This window comes from Pseudorca crassidens, chromosome X, assembly GCF_039906515.1.
Source record: "Pseudorca crassidens isolate mPseCra1 chromosome X, mPseCra1.hap1, whole genome shotgun sequence".
Lineage (NCBI taxonomy): Eukaryota > Metazoa > Chordata > Mammalia > Artiodactyla > Delphinidae > Pseudorca > Pseudorca crassidens.
In genome coordinates, this window is record NC_090317.1 from 89,491,202 (window position 1) to 89,505,527 (window position 14,326).

The 14,326-nt window shown below is 37.3% G+C and overlaps 1 pseudogene; it reads right to left on the reverse strand.

Moving 5' to 3' along the window:
* Positions 1-10,679: 10,679 nt before the first annotated feature.
* LOC137217474 (PIH1 domain-containing protein 2 pseudogene) lies at positions 10,680-12,467 on the reverse strand (annotated as a pseudogene).
* Positions 12,468-14,326: the final 1,859 nt, after the last annotated feature.

Genomic DNA, 14,326 nt, shown 5'->3' on the forward strand with positions numbered 1-14,326 from the left:
AAATGGAAAAGTCAAACCTAAAATTCATATGGAATTGCAAGGGACCCAGAATAGTCAAAACAATCTTTAAAAATAACATAATTGGAGGACTCACACTTAATTTCAAAATCAAATCTCACTACAGAGCTACAGTAATCAAGACAGTATATGTACAAGGATAGACATATAAATAAATGGAATAACATTGAGAGTACAGAAATAAACCCTCATATTTATGGTCACTTAATTTTCAATAATGGTGCCAAGACAATAAAATGGAGAAAGAATAGTCTGTCAACAGATGATGCAGGGACAACTGGGTATCCACATGGAAAAGAATGAAGTTGGATCTCTTCCTTATACCACACAACAAAATTAACTTGAAATGGATTATAAAGCTAAATGTAAGCATTAAAATTACAAAATTCTTAGAAGAAAACATAGGAATAAGTCTTCCTGACATTGGGTTAGGCAATGATTACTTCAGTAGAACTCCAAAAGCACAACTGACAAAAATATCAATAAATTGGGGGCTTCCCTGGTGGCGCAGTGGTTGAGAGTCCGCCTGCCGATGCAGGGGACATGGGTTCGTGCCCCAGTCCGGGAAGATTCCACATGCCGCAGAGCGGCTGGGCCCATGAGCCATGGCCGCTGAACCTGCACGTCCGGAGCCTGTGCTCCACAACGGGAGAGGCCGCAACAGTGGGAGGCCCACGTACCACACACACACACACACAAAAATCAATAAATTGGAATACATCAAAACTTTAAACTTTTGTGCTGCAAACAATGCCATCAAGAAAGTGAAAAGACAATCCACATAATTGGAAAAGTATCTAATATTGGGCTTTTATTCAGAACATGTAAAGGACTCTTACAATGCAAAAATAACCAATTAAAAATGGGCAAAGACTTTTTCTTTTTATCAGAATAGATGTTTCTCCGAAGAATATATGCAAATGACCAATAAGCACGGGGAAAAATACTCAACACTAAGGAAATACAAATCAAAACCACAATGAGATACCAGTTCATACTGACTATGATGGCTATAATAGAAAAGGCAAACAATAACAAGTGTTGGTGAGGATATGGAGAAATTGAAACACATACATTGCTGGTGGGTAAAATGTAAAATGATGTGGCCATATTGGAAAACAATTTGGCAATTTCTTTAAATGATAAACATAGACTTTCCATATGACTTAGCAATACCACTCCTAGGCATATAGCCAAGAGAATTGAAAACAGGCATTCAAACAAAAACATGTACACAAATGTTCAAAGCTGCATTATTCATAACAGCCATAAAGTAGAAACAACGTAAATGTCCATCAGCTGAGGAAGGGATACACAAACTTTGTTGGGATATTATTCAGCCATAAAAAGGAATGAGGTACCGATACCTGCCACAACATGGATGAACCTTGAAAATGTTATGCTAAGTGAAAGAAGCCAGTCACAAAAGATCACATATTGTATGATTCCATTTATATGAAATGTCTAGAATAGGCAAATCTACAGAGGCAGAAAGCAGATTAGTGGCTGCCAAAGGCTGGTAGTCTGGGAGAAATGATTGCTAATGGGCATGGGGTTTCTTTTTGGGGTGATGAAAATGTTCTAAAATAAGATTGTCATCAAGGTTGCCCAACTCTGTGAATATACCATAAACCATTGAATTGTACACTTTAAATGAGTGAGCCGTATGGTATATGAATTATTTCTCAATAAAAGTGCTTTTTTAAAAAAGAAAAACACTTTGGCCTATTTCTGTCAGTCTCATTCCTATTGACAAAAATCTGAATTGATGGTAAGCATGTAGTTCATGCCTGAGCCTGAAAGATACAATATTCACACCATTTGTGTTTTGGGAGGGAGCTTGTCATTACATCCTTCCCCTTGCACACTTGGCAGACCCAGCAACACAAGGAGTAAGAGTAGTCTCAGCGCTATCTCATGACTTCAGCAGGAATAGTAGGGATGGGACCTATTGGGGAAGAGGGCAATCTTTCTAGGCAAGGAGTATGGTAGAGTAGATAAGGACTTCAACTCTTTAGGCAAATAAATCAGGTTTTAGATCCTGAGTCCATCAACTTACTATGTCACCTATACAAGTTACTTGACCCCTCTCAAGCTTCATCTCTAAAAGGGGGCTAATAAAAAGCACTACCTCAAAGTGTTATGAAGATTAAATGAGGTAATCCACATGAAGCACCTAAAATAATGCCTGCCATACAGTAAGCATTCAGTAAAGGTTAGCTGCTAGATTTATTATTTTTATTGAGGTGAAATTGAAGCAAAACCATATAAGGAAAAATAAAGCACCCTCAGCTTTGGAATCAGACAGCTCTGTTAAGGTGACCTGGGGAAGTCACTTCATTTATGGGGCTTTAAGCTCCCTGTAATAATGAGTATAATAATCCTTCTCTAGGGAGGCAGTTTAAAGCCTAGACACTGGAACCCACACCACCTGGTTTTGAATACTGTCTCCACCACTTACAAGTTGTGTGACCGTGAGCATATTTAACTTCTCTGTGTGTGGGTATCCTCTTCTGTCCATTGGAGGTAACAAAAATACTTAAACCTCCTTGGGTTGGTGTGAAGAATTATTGAGTTAATCCGTGTAAAGTGCTTAGAATAGTGCCTAGCATACAGTAAATACTCAATGAATATTAATGGTTGTTATAAAGCTAAAGTAGGAAACAAATGAGATCCTTGGTAAAGCTAGGCATGTAGTAGGTCCTCAGTAAAAGGTGGTTCCCTTCCTCACCCATCCTGCTCTGTGAACCAGGTCAAGATTTCCTCGGACTTGCAGAGAAAATGTTTCAGACTAAGGAGGTCCTCATGGTAAGTAGAATTTTCTGGCAGGCTCAATACTACCATTTGATGGGAACAATGCCATCTATTAGCTGCCTGCAAGATGACCACCTATATTTCTAAGAACATACCCCATTCAGAGCAGTAGGGAAAGAATTATTTTGCCTGTGGACTACTTGGGCTCCAATTTAAGGATGGCTTAGGGAAATCAACTTCTCCTCAAACTTCCTCTTTAGATTTGGTGTCAACTTAAATGTCATTGAGTTCCCTATGCTAGGTTAGGCACTTTTACATATGTGCCACTATTTTTTTCTAGCTAGATATACAATTTTAAACAAAAATTCTCATTTAATCCTTACAATATCTCTGTGACATTTAAACACTTTACTAAATAGAGATTCAGAAGTAAACAAAACAAATTGTCCACCTTCATGAGGCTTCCATACTAATGAGACAATTACATAATGCTTTATATATAGAAATATACACACATAATCATTTTTTACCCTAGTAGAGCAAGACAAAACAGACTTTTCCTTGATTCCACAGCTATTAGCAATAGGTTAAATTCATGACTCTCTTTGCTACTGTAATAACTAAAATATTTTATGTTAATTTTAGCAGTGATATTCTTATTTTCTGACTGAATGGAATTTGTAATGGGATATTTTAAAAATGCCTAGCAAAAGGATGGCAAACCCCTGTCCCTGAAGAAGTTGGATTTAAAGATGGTTTAGACAGAAAGGTTGAATTCCACTATTAATAAAGACAGCTAACTTATATCACATGGAACTAATGCCCATTTTGTGCATGGTTCAAACATAACCACAGGCTAAAGCGTTCTGGCAAAAGCCTCTCTGCTACTGGGCAATATAAATCTTAAAAGACCATGCTCTGTTTGTAAACTAAGTTTCTTAAATATGTCCCTTCATCCTGGATTTGCTCACTGCTGCTAACTGAGTGAAACAACATGGTTTGAATTTCCATTTTCCTCTCAGCTACTGATTTTCCATCTAAAAAGGATAATTAATGGAACTCACTTCTTTGGGTGCTGAGTTGGTCATATTTTTTACAGAGAAATAATTTGGGAAAAGGCCATGAGTGACAAATCTTTCCAACTTGAAAATGCATTAGGTTAAATGTGAATAAGTCAAAGTGCTGGAAAAAATCATCTGTACCCTGATTTGTCCACATTTTTTAGTTTGAGAAAGGTAAAATAGCAGACCAAACCCATTAGTAGATACAATAAATGATAACTTCTAATTGAGAGAAATCTCTTATTTTGGCTAAGCTTAAATAGCTACTGTTTAGAAGTCTCATACATGACTATATATTTAAACACCTTTTACAAATAGGAAAGCTTTATTTTTCTTTCAGAAAAGTAGGCAATGGTAAGAGTGAGGAGAGGCAGATAGAGAAGAGTAATGAGACTGTGGGTAAATTAGATAATGCAATGCATTTAGAACATAATTTTGGTCACTTTCACACAGCCTGGCAGCTATTAAGTAAGCCTGTTGTAAGAATCAGACAAATCCGGTTTTGACAAACAGCCTAAAGCATGTCTGTTACTGAACAATCTGAAAATGAGGAAAATCACATGTCTTCTGGACCTTGCTGTAATGGCACTCAGACCCTTAGACATAGAGCTAGCTCTGCCCTCCCTCTGAGACCTAGAGTTCCATTGTCAGGTCTGTGAAGTGGATACTTCTGGGGTTATTAAAGAAGTAATACCCCTCCTGGCTCCAGGCTCTGAATATAGGGTGCATGTAACACCACTCTCCACACCTGACCCCCAAATGGCATACAAGGCCAGGTCCCTCTAATTGGCCTCACTGCCCACAGGATAAAGTCCTGACTCCTTGCATACAAGGCCATTTGTGATCTGTCTCCTGTGGACCTCTCTCTTCTCCAGCTAGGACTCCTGACACCTCCTCACATTCATCCTCCACTCTAGCCAGTTCTCCAAACATGTCATGCAGTCTAATCCCTCTGTGCCTGCAGAAAGACAGGTTCCTCTGCCTGAAAATCCCTCCCCTGACTTCACCCATTTAACTAATTCCAGCTTGTCCTTCGATGTCAACTCAGAATTCACCTCTTTCAGAAACATCCCTTAATTATACTAATAAGAGTATATGATATTTGGATAAGATAATAATGTTTTCTGTCTCTTGCTTTAGGCTGTGGGCTTTTTGAGGGCAGAAAGTAATTTAGACCACCAACACTTTTCACACTGGACCTAGCTCATTGTACACACTTCAGAAATAGACGGTAGTAATATTTTATGAGAGGGAGGCAATCATGAATTCTTTACTGTGAGCTTCATATTCTGGAGATATTTTATACTGGCTTCTCTGCCTCAACACAATTATTAAATATTGGAGTGTCTTTTTTTTAAACATCTTTATTGGAGTATAATTGCTTTACAATGGTGTGTTAGTTTCTGCTTTATAACAAAGTGAATCAATTATACATATACATATGTTCCAATAACTCTTCCCTCTTGCATCTCCCTCCCTCCCCCCCTCCCTATCCCACCCCTCTAGGTGGTCACAAAGCACCGAGCTGATCTCCCTGTGCTATGCGGCTGCTTCCCACCAGATGTCCATTTTACGTTTGGGAGTGTATATATGTTTATGCCACTCTCTCACTTCGTCCCAGCTTACACTTCCCCCTCCCCATATCCGCAAGTCCATTCTCTAGTAGGTCTGTGTCTTTATTCCCGTCTTGCCCCTAGGTTCTTCATGATCATTCTTTTTTCTTACGTTCCATATATATGTGTTAGCATACGGTATTTGTCTTTCTCTTTCTGACTTACTTCACTCTGTATGACAGACTCTAGACCCATCCACCTCACTACAAATAACTCAATTTCGTTTCCTTTTATGGCGGAGTAATATTCCATTGTATATATATGCCACATCTTCTTATCCATTCATCTGTTGATGGACACTTAGGTTGCTTCCATGTCCTGGCTATTGTAAATAGAGCTGCAATAAACATTTTGGTACATGACTCTTTTTGAATTGTGGTTTTCTCAGGGTATATGCCCAGTAGTGGGATTGCTGGGTCATAGGGTAGTTCTATTTTTAATTTTTTAAGGAACCTCCATACTGTTCTCCAGAGTGGCTGTATCAATTTATATTCCCACCAAAAGTGCAAGAGGGTTCCCTTTTCTCCACACCCACTCCAGCATTTAATTTTTGTAGATTTTTGAATGATGGCCATTCTGACGAGAGTGAGATGCTATCTCAATGTAGTTTTGATTTGCATTTCTCTAATGATTAATGATGTTGTGCATTCTTTCGTGTGTTTGTTGGAAATCTGTATATCTTCTTTGGAGAAGTGTGTATTTAGCTCTTCTGCCCATTTTTGTAATGGGTTGTTTTTCTGATATTGAGCTGCATGAGCTGCTTGTAAATTTTGGAGATTAATCCTTTGTCAGCTGCTTCATTTGCAAATATTTTCTCCCATTCTGAGGGTTGTCTTTTCGTCTTCTTTATGGTTTCCTTTGCTGTGCAAAAGCTTTGAAGTTTCATTAGGTCCCATTTGTTTATTTTTGTTTTTATTTCCATTTCTCTAGGAGGTGGGTCAAAAAGGATCTTGCTGTGATTTATGTCATACAGTGTTCTGCCTATGTTTTCCTCTAAGAGTTTGACAGTGTCTGGCCTTGCATTTAGGTATTTAATCCATTTTGAGTTTATTTTTGTGTATGGTGTTAGGGAGTGTTCTAATTTCATACTTTTACATGTACCTGTCCAATTTTCAGAACACCACATGTTGAAGAGGCTGTCTTTTCTCCACTGTATATTCTTGCCTCCTTTATCAAAGATAAGGTGACTATATGTGCGTGGGTTTATCTCTGGGCTTTCTATCCTGTTCCATTGATCTATATTTCTGTTCTTATGCCAGTACCATACTGTCTTGATTACTGTAGCTTTGTAGTATAGTCTGAAGTCAGGGAGCCTGATTCGTCCAGCTCCGTTTTCCTTTCTCAAAATTGCTTTGGGTATTCGGGGTCTTTTGTGTTTCCATACAAATTGTGAATTTTTTTGTTCTAGTACTGTGAAAAATGCCAGTGGTTGTTTGATAGGGATTGCATTGAATCTGTAGATTGCTTTGGGTACTAGAGTCATTTTCACAATGTTGATTCTTCCAATCCAAGAACATGGTATATCTCTCCATCTCTTTGTATCATCTTAAATTTCTTTCATCAGTGCCTTATAGTTTTCTGCATACAGGTCTTTTGTGTCCTTAGGTAGGTTTATTCCTAGATATTTTATTCTTTTTGTTGTAATGGTAAATGGGAGTGTTTTCTTAATTTCACTTTCAGATTTTTCATCCTTAGTGTATAGGAATGCTAGAGATTTCTGTGCATTAATTTTGTATCCTGCTACTTTACCAAATTCATTGATTAGCTCTAGTAGTTTTCTGGTACCATCTTTAGGATTCCCTCTATGCCTACTTTCTGCAGGCTTTTTATCAGAAATGGGTGTTAAATTTTGTCGAAAGCCTTCTCTGCATCTATTGAGATGATCATGTGGTTTTTATCCTTCAATATGTTAATATGGTGTATCATATGGATTGATTTGTGTATACTGAAGAATCCTTGCATTCGTGGGATAAACCCCACTTGATCATGGTGTATGATCCTTTCAATGTGCTGTTGGATTCTGTATGCTAGTATTTTGTTGAGGATTTTTGCATCTATGTTCATCAGTGATATTGGCCTGTAGTTTTCTTTCTTTGTGACATCTTTGTCTGGTTTTGGTATCAGGGTGATGGTGGCCTCGTAGAATGAGTTTGGGAGTGTTCCTCCCTCTGCTATATTTTGGAAGAGTTTGAGAAGGGTAGGTGTTAGCTTTTCTCTAAATGTTTGATAGAATTTGCCTGTGAAGCCATCTGGTCCTGGGCTTTTGTTTTGGTGTTAGGGAGTGTTCTAATTTCATTCTTTCCCATGTAGCTGTACAGTTTTCCCAGCACCACTTATTGAAGTGGCTGTCTTTTCTCCATTGTATATTCTTGCCTCCTTTATCAAAAATAAGGTGACCAGGGGCTTCCCTGGTGGCGCAGTGGTTGAGAGTCCGCCTGCCGATGCAGGGGACACGGGTTCGTGCCCCGGTCCGGGAAGATCCCACATGCCACAGAGCGGCTAGGCCCATAAGCCATGGCTGCTGAGCCAGCACGTCCGGAGCCTGTGCTCTGCAACGAGAGAGGCCACGACAGTGAGAGGCCCACATAACGCAAAAATAAATAAATAAATAAATAAGGTGACCATATGTTTGTGGGTTTATCTCTGGGCTTTCTGTACTGTTCCATTGATCTATATTTCTGTTTTTGCACCAGTACCACACTGTCTTGATTACTGTAGCTTTGTAATGTAGTCTGAAGTCAGGGAGCCTGATTCCTCCAGCTCCATTTTTCTTTCTCAAGATTGCTTTGGCTATTCAGTGTCTTTTGTGTTTCCATACAAATTGTGAAATTTTTTGTTCTAGTTCTGTGAAAAATGCCATTGGTATTTTGATAGGGATTGCATTGAATCTGTAGATTGCTTTGGGTAGTAGAGTCATTTTCACAATGTAGATTCTTCCAATCCAAGAACATGGTATAGCTCTCCATCTATTTGTATCATCTTTAATTTCTTTCATCAGTGTCTTATAGTTTTCTGCATACAGGTCTTTTGTCTCCTTAGGTAGGTTTATTCCTAGGTATTTTAATTTTTTTGTTGCAGTGGTAAATGGGAGTGTTTCCTTAATTTCTCTTTCAGATTTTTCATCCTTAGTGTATAGGTATGCAAGAGATTTCTGTGCATTAAATTTGTATTCTGCTCCTTTACCAACTTCATTGATTAGCTCTAATAGTTTTCTGGTAGCTTCTTTAGGATTCTCTATGTATAGTATCATGTCATCTGCAAACAGTGACTGCTCTTCTTCTTTTCTGATTTGGATTACCTTTATCTCTTTATTCCTCTCTGATTGCTGTGGCTAAGTCTTCGAAAACTATGTTGAATAACATTGGTGAGTGTGGACAACCTTGTCTTTTTCCTGATCTTAGAGGAAATGGTTTCAATTTTTCACCATTGAGAACAATGTTGGTTGTGGGTTTGCCATATATGGCTTTTATTTTGTTGAGGTAAGTTCCCTCTATGCCTACTTTCTGGAGGATTTTTATCATAAATGGGTGTTGAATTTTGTTCAAAGCTTTTTCTGCATCTATTGAGATGATCGTGTTGGTTTTCGCCTTCAGTTTGTTAATATGGTGTATCACATTGATTGATTTGCGTATATTGAACAATCCTTGCATTCGTGGGATAAACCCCACTTGATCATAGTGTATGATCCTTTTAATGTGCTGTTGGATTCTGTTTGCTAGTATTTTGTTTCCCCTAGAATTTTTATGGTTTCAGGTCTCACATTCAAGTCCTTAATCCATTTTGAGGTTTTTTTTGTGAGTGGTGTAGATAGAGCTGTCCAATTTCATAGTTCTGCATGTGAATATCCAATTTTCCAGCACAATTTATTGAAGAGGCTATTCTTTCCCCATTGATTATTCTTGGCTCTCTTGTCAAATATTAGTTGACCATATATGCATGGATTTATTTCTGGGCTCTTCATTCTTTTTCATTGGTCTAGCTGTCTGTTTTTATGCCAATACCATACTGTTTTGATTACTACAGTTTTGTAATAACGTTGAAATCAGGATGTGTGATGCCTCTAGCTTTGTTTCGTCTCAAGATTGCTTTGGGGTTTGGGGGGCTTTTGTGGTTCCATATGAATTTTAAGATTGCTTTTGCTATTTCTGTGAAAAATTCCACTTGGAATTTTGATAGGGGTTGCATTGACTCTGTAGAGGGCTTTGGGTAGTATCGACATTTTAACAATATTAACTCTTCTGATCCATGAACATGGGATATCATTCCATTTATTTGTGTCTTTTTCAGTTTCTTTCATCAATGTCTTATAGGTTTTGGTGTATAGATATTTCATCTCTTGGTGAAATTTATTCCTAAGTACTTTATTTTTTTTTTTTGATGCTATTGTAAATGGGATTATTTTCTTTTGTTGATAATGTATTGAAACACAACTGATTTTTGCATGTTGATTTTACATCCTGAAATGTTACTGAATTTGTTTTATTAGTTCAAACAGTTTTTAGTGGAGTCTTTAGGATTTTCTATACACAATATTAAGTCATCTGCAGAGATTATTTTACTCCTTCCTTTCCAAACTGAATGCCTTTTATTATTTTTTTCTTTTTTTGCCTAATTGCTCTGGCTAGGGCTTCCTGTACTTTGTTGAGTAGAAGTGGTGAGAGTGGGCACACTTGTCTTGTTCTTGATTTTAAAGGGAAAAGCTTTCAAATTTTCACCCTTGAGTATGATATTAGCCATGAGTTTGTTATATACAGCTTTTACTGCATTAAGGTATGTCCCTTCTATACCCAATTTATTGAGAGTTTTTTTTTCAGGTTTAAGAAAATTATATTTGTTTTTAATTGTCACATTTCAATTATTTCTATTACACATACATTAGTTTCTAAAGTTAAAAAGTTTTAAAGTTAATGAGAACTTTAAAGACCTTATGTTGAATTAGAAACTAATAATTACAAGGAAGTTGTTTTATATCTAGAAAAGACAAGAGATATTTAAAGTTTGATGTGAATGTTCCTTACTTGGATATAAATTGGAAAGTTGATACTTTTGTATTGAACGAACTGACAGATGAATGGGAGTTTAAAAAGTACATCACTTCTGTATTTTAAAAATTATTTTCTTAGGAGAAAGGCACTGGTCCCAAAGTCAGCTCCTTTTTCTTAAATTAGAGTTGGATGTATTTTGTGTCTTATGTGTAATAACATCCAACTACTGTTACTGCATTGTTGTATCTAATCCACAGACAAATCCATATCTGATATTAAAAGGTAGGTAGGCTTGGACTCCTGCCAGAGCTGTTTTATAGACGTACAGAGGTTAATAGAAGCAAAGGTTTGCATACTATTACATTGGCCCTACATCTTTATTGCTGGAGGAAACTGTCACTGCTAAGGCACATCTTGGTAATAAAAAACTTCTTTCACAGTGTGGGATTTATTCCTGATGCAGAAATTTACTAGAGACAAAAATTTTTTTTTCAACTGGTAAAGCAAGAATTCTCACATATTATTGAATACTTGGAGACAAATAGACTTTTCCCAAATGATATTTAAGTTACTTAAGACCATTACAAATATCTTTGAAACAAGTATATCATGGCAGTACTGTTTTCAGTAGTTTCTGCTTGATGCTAAGTTTACTTGAGAAGGAGAAAGAATTAAAACAAAACAAAACAAAAAAAAACGGCTGATGAGAAAATCTCATTCCATCAAAAGGAACTCTTAGAAAATGAAACTAGTGTTTAAGATAAACCTCTTCACCCATAATGAAGGCCCTCTATTTCACATGACTTTATCACTGAAAACTCCAAAAACTCCAAATACACGATGCCCTTAACTTACACCAATGGCATTGTGACAATTAATGTAGCTTTCTCTTTGATAAATTTTGCTGTAGTCATTTCAGTATCCACAGATTCTGGAAGATTCAGATGTAATCTGTACTCAGAAACCTCGATCAATAAGTCATCCTCAGAAACACTAAGGTCACAGTGAGATACTGAATTAATACCAGGTAGTTCAACTTTTAATTCAATTTTCAGAGGTTTCTCATTCTGATCTGCCACAATTTTTAATTCATAGGCTGGTCTCTTCATCTCCACTTCAATCTCTGTACTAGAAATCTCTTCTATCAGACACCTTGTTTTACTTGAAACTTCGTCTTTTGGCAGTAAAAGTTGAGGAAACTGATCTGAATTGCTCACAGTACTGCTTCTTATCTGTTCAAGGGTTAGTTCCTTTCTCATTTTCTCTCTTAAATCTGTGGAATCAGTTTGGATTCCCATCAGATTTTGTTTCATTCTGTGAACACTTCCTTTTATTCTAAATTTGGTAACATGGTAAGAGTTTGAGAGAGTGAATTGGAGTTTTTCCTCAATGCATTTCATGGCCATCTGTATTAGTTGATCTTTTTTCACTTGGTCTTTTTCTGCTGCCTGGAGAACATCAGGATGGTAGGCAACATCAATGACTGTGTAAACATCTGATGTCTCAGACATATCTTCTGGTCTGCCAACACGTAGAGGTACTGGATGAGTGGCTGACTGGGGAGCTGGGATCCTTTTCCACTGACATAGGTTGATAAAAAGTATTTTTTCTTTCGGTTTCAGGATCCTGGTTTGTAGACAGAACTGTGGTTCTGGGGCAGCACAGAGCTGTTTCCCCTCTTTCATCTGCTGTTGAATGAACTTCTCATAGCTCTCAGGGTTACTTTCAGCCAGATCATCTAGGAGGTTCCAGAATTGAGTAACTTGGGTGAGCAGACCCTTTGAGGATGACTCCATGATTGAGATGAATAGGCCTCTTAAGTCTCTTCTCTCGGTTTCTTGACAAACGGCAACGCCTGTTACCAGGGTAACCAGACTGGTACAACATCTAATTGAGTCCGGAAAGCTCCAGGATGAAAGGTCTTTTTACATCCAGTTCCGGAAGCTTCTGCTGGTGCTGGGCTTGCTTTTCGGCTGAGCCCGACCCACTTCTTTTCCAGGAAGGCGCCCGCCTCCCTTTCTACACCTGTCGACTTCTAGAGTCTATTGAGAGTTTTTATCATGAGAGGATGTTTAACTTTCTCAGATGCTTGTAATGCATCTGTTGAGATAATCATATGATTTCTGTCTTTTATTTTATTAATGTGGTGTGTCACATTTATTATTGTGTATGTTGAGCCATCCTTGCATCCCAGGGATAAATCTCACATAATCACTGTGTATGATCCTTTCAATATGCTGTTGAATTCATTTTGCTAGTATTTTGTTGAGAACTGTTGCATCTATATTCATTAGGGATACTAGTCGGTGGTTTGCTATCCTTATAGTACCCTTGTGTGGCTTTGGTATCAGGGTAATGCTGTCCTCATAAAATGAGTTGGAGACTGTTTCTTCCTCTCAATTATTTGGAAGAGTTTGAGAAGAGTTGGCATTAATTCTTTCTTAAATGTTCGATAGATTTCACCCACACAAGGCCATCTGGTGCTGGGCTTTTGTTTATAGGAAGGTTTTTGATTACTGATTCAATCTCCTTACTTGTTATTTGTCCCTTCAGATTTTCTATTTCTTTATGATTCAGATATGGTAGTTTGTATGTTTCTAGGAATTTTTCCATTTCTTCTAGGTCATCCAAATTTTTGGCATATAATTATTCACAGTAGTCTCTTATTATCCTTTGTAATGTCTGTCCTTTCATTTATAATTTTATTTATTTAAGTCCTCTCTCATTTTTTCTTAGTGTAGCTGAAACTTTGTCACTTTTGTTTATCTTGTAACCCAGAGAAAACCATAATTCAAAAAGACACAGGGACCCCAATGTTCATTGCAGCACTATTTACAATAGCCAGGTCATGGAAGCAACCTAAATGCTCATCAACAGACGAATGGATAAAGAAGGTGTGGTACATATATACAATGGAATATTACTCAGCTATTAAAAGGAACGAAATTGGATCATTTGGAGAGACGTGGATGGATCTAGAGACTGTCATACAGAGTGAAGTAAGTCAGAATGAGGAAAACAAATATTGTATATTAACACATATATGTGGAACCTAGAAAAATGGTACAGATTAACTGGTTTACAGGGCAGAAATTGAGACACAGATGTAGAAAACATGTACAGACACCAAGGGGGAGAAAGTGGTGGTGGTGGGGTGGTGTGATGATTGGGAGATTGGGATTGACATATATACAATAATATGTAAAAAACGGATAACTAATAAGAACCTCTGTATAAAAAAGTAAGTAAAACAAAATTCAAAAAAACCCAAAATCTTGATTTTGTTGATCTTTTCTATTATTTTTCTAATTCTCTATATCACTTATTTTTACATAATCTTTGGTATCTCTTACTTCTGCTAAATTTGGGTTTAACTTGGCTTTGTTTTTCTAGTTCCATGAGGTTGTTTATATGAGATCTTTCTCTCTTTTTTTGTAACTTTATTGGAGTATAATTGCTTTACAATGGTGTGTTAGTTTCTGCTTTATAACAAAGTGAATCAGTTATACATATACATATATCCCCGTATCTCCTCATTCTTGTGTCTCCCTCCCACCCTCCCTATCCCACCCGTCTAGGTGGTCACAAACCACCGAGCTGATTTCCCTGTGCTATGCGGCTGCTTTCCACTAGCTATCTATTTTACGTTTGGTAGTGTATATATGTCCATGCCACTCTCTCACTTTCTCACAGCTTACCCTTCCCCCTCCCTATATCCTCAAGTCCATTCTCAAGAAGGTATGTGTCTTTACTCCCGTCTTACCCCTAGGTTCTTCATGACCATTTTTTTCTTTCTTAGATTCCACATATATATATATATGTGTGTGTGTGTGTGTGTGTGTGTGTGTGTGTGTGTTAGCATACGGTATTTGTTTTTCTCTTTCTGACTTAGTTC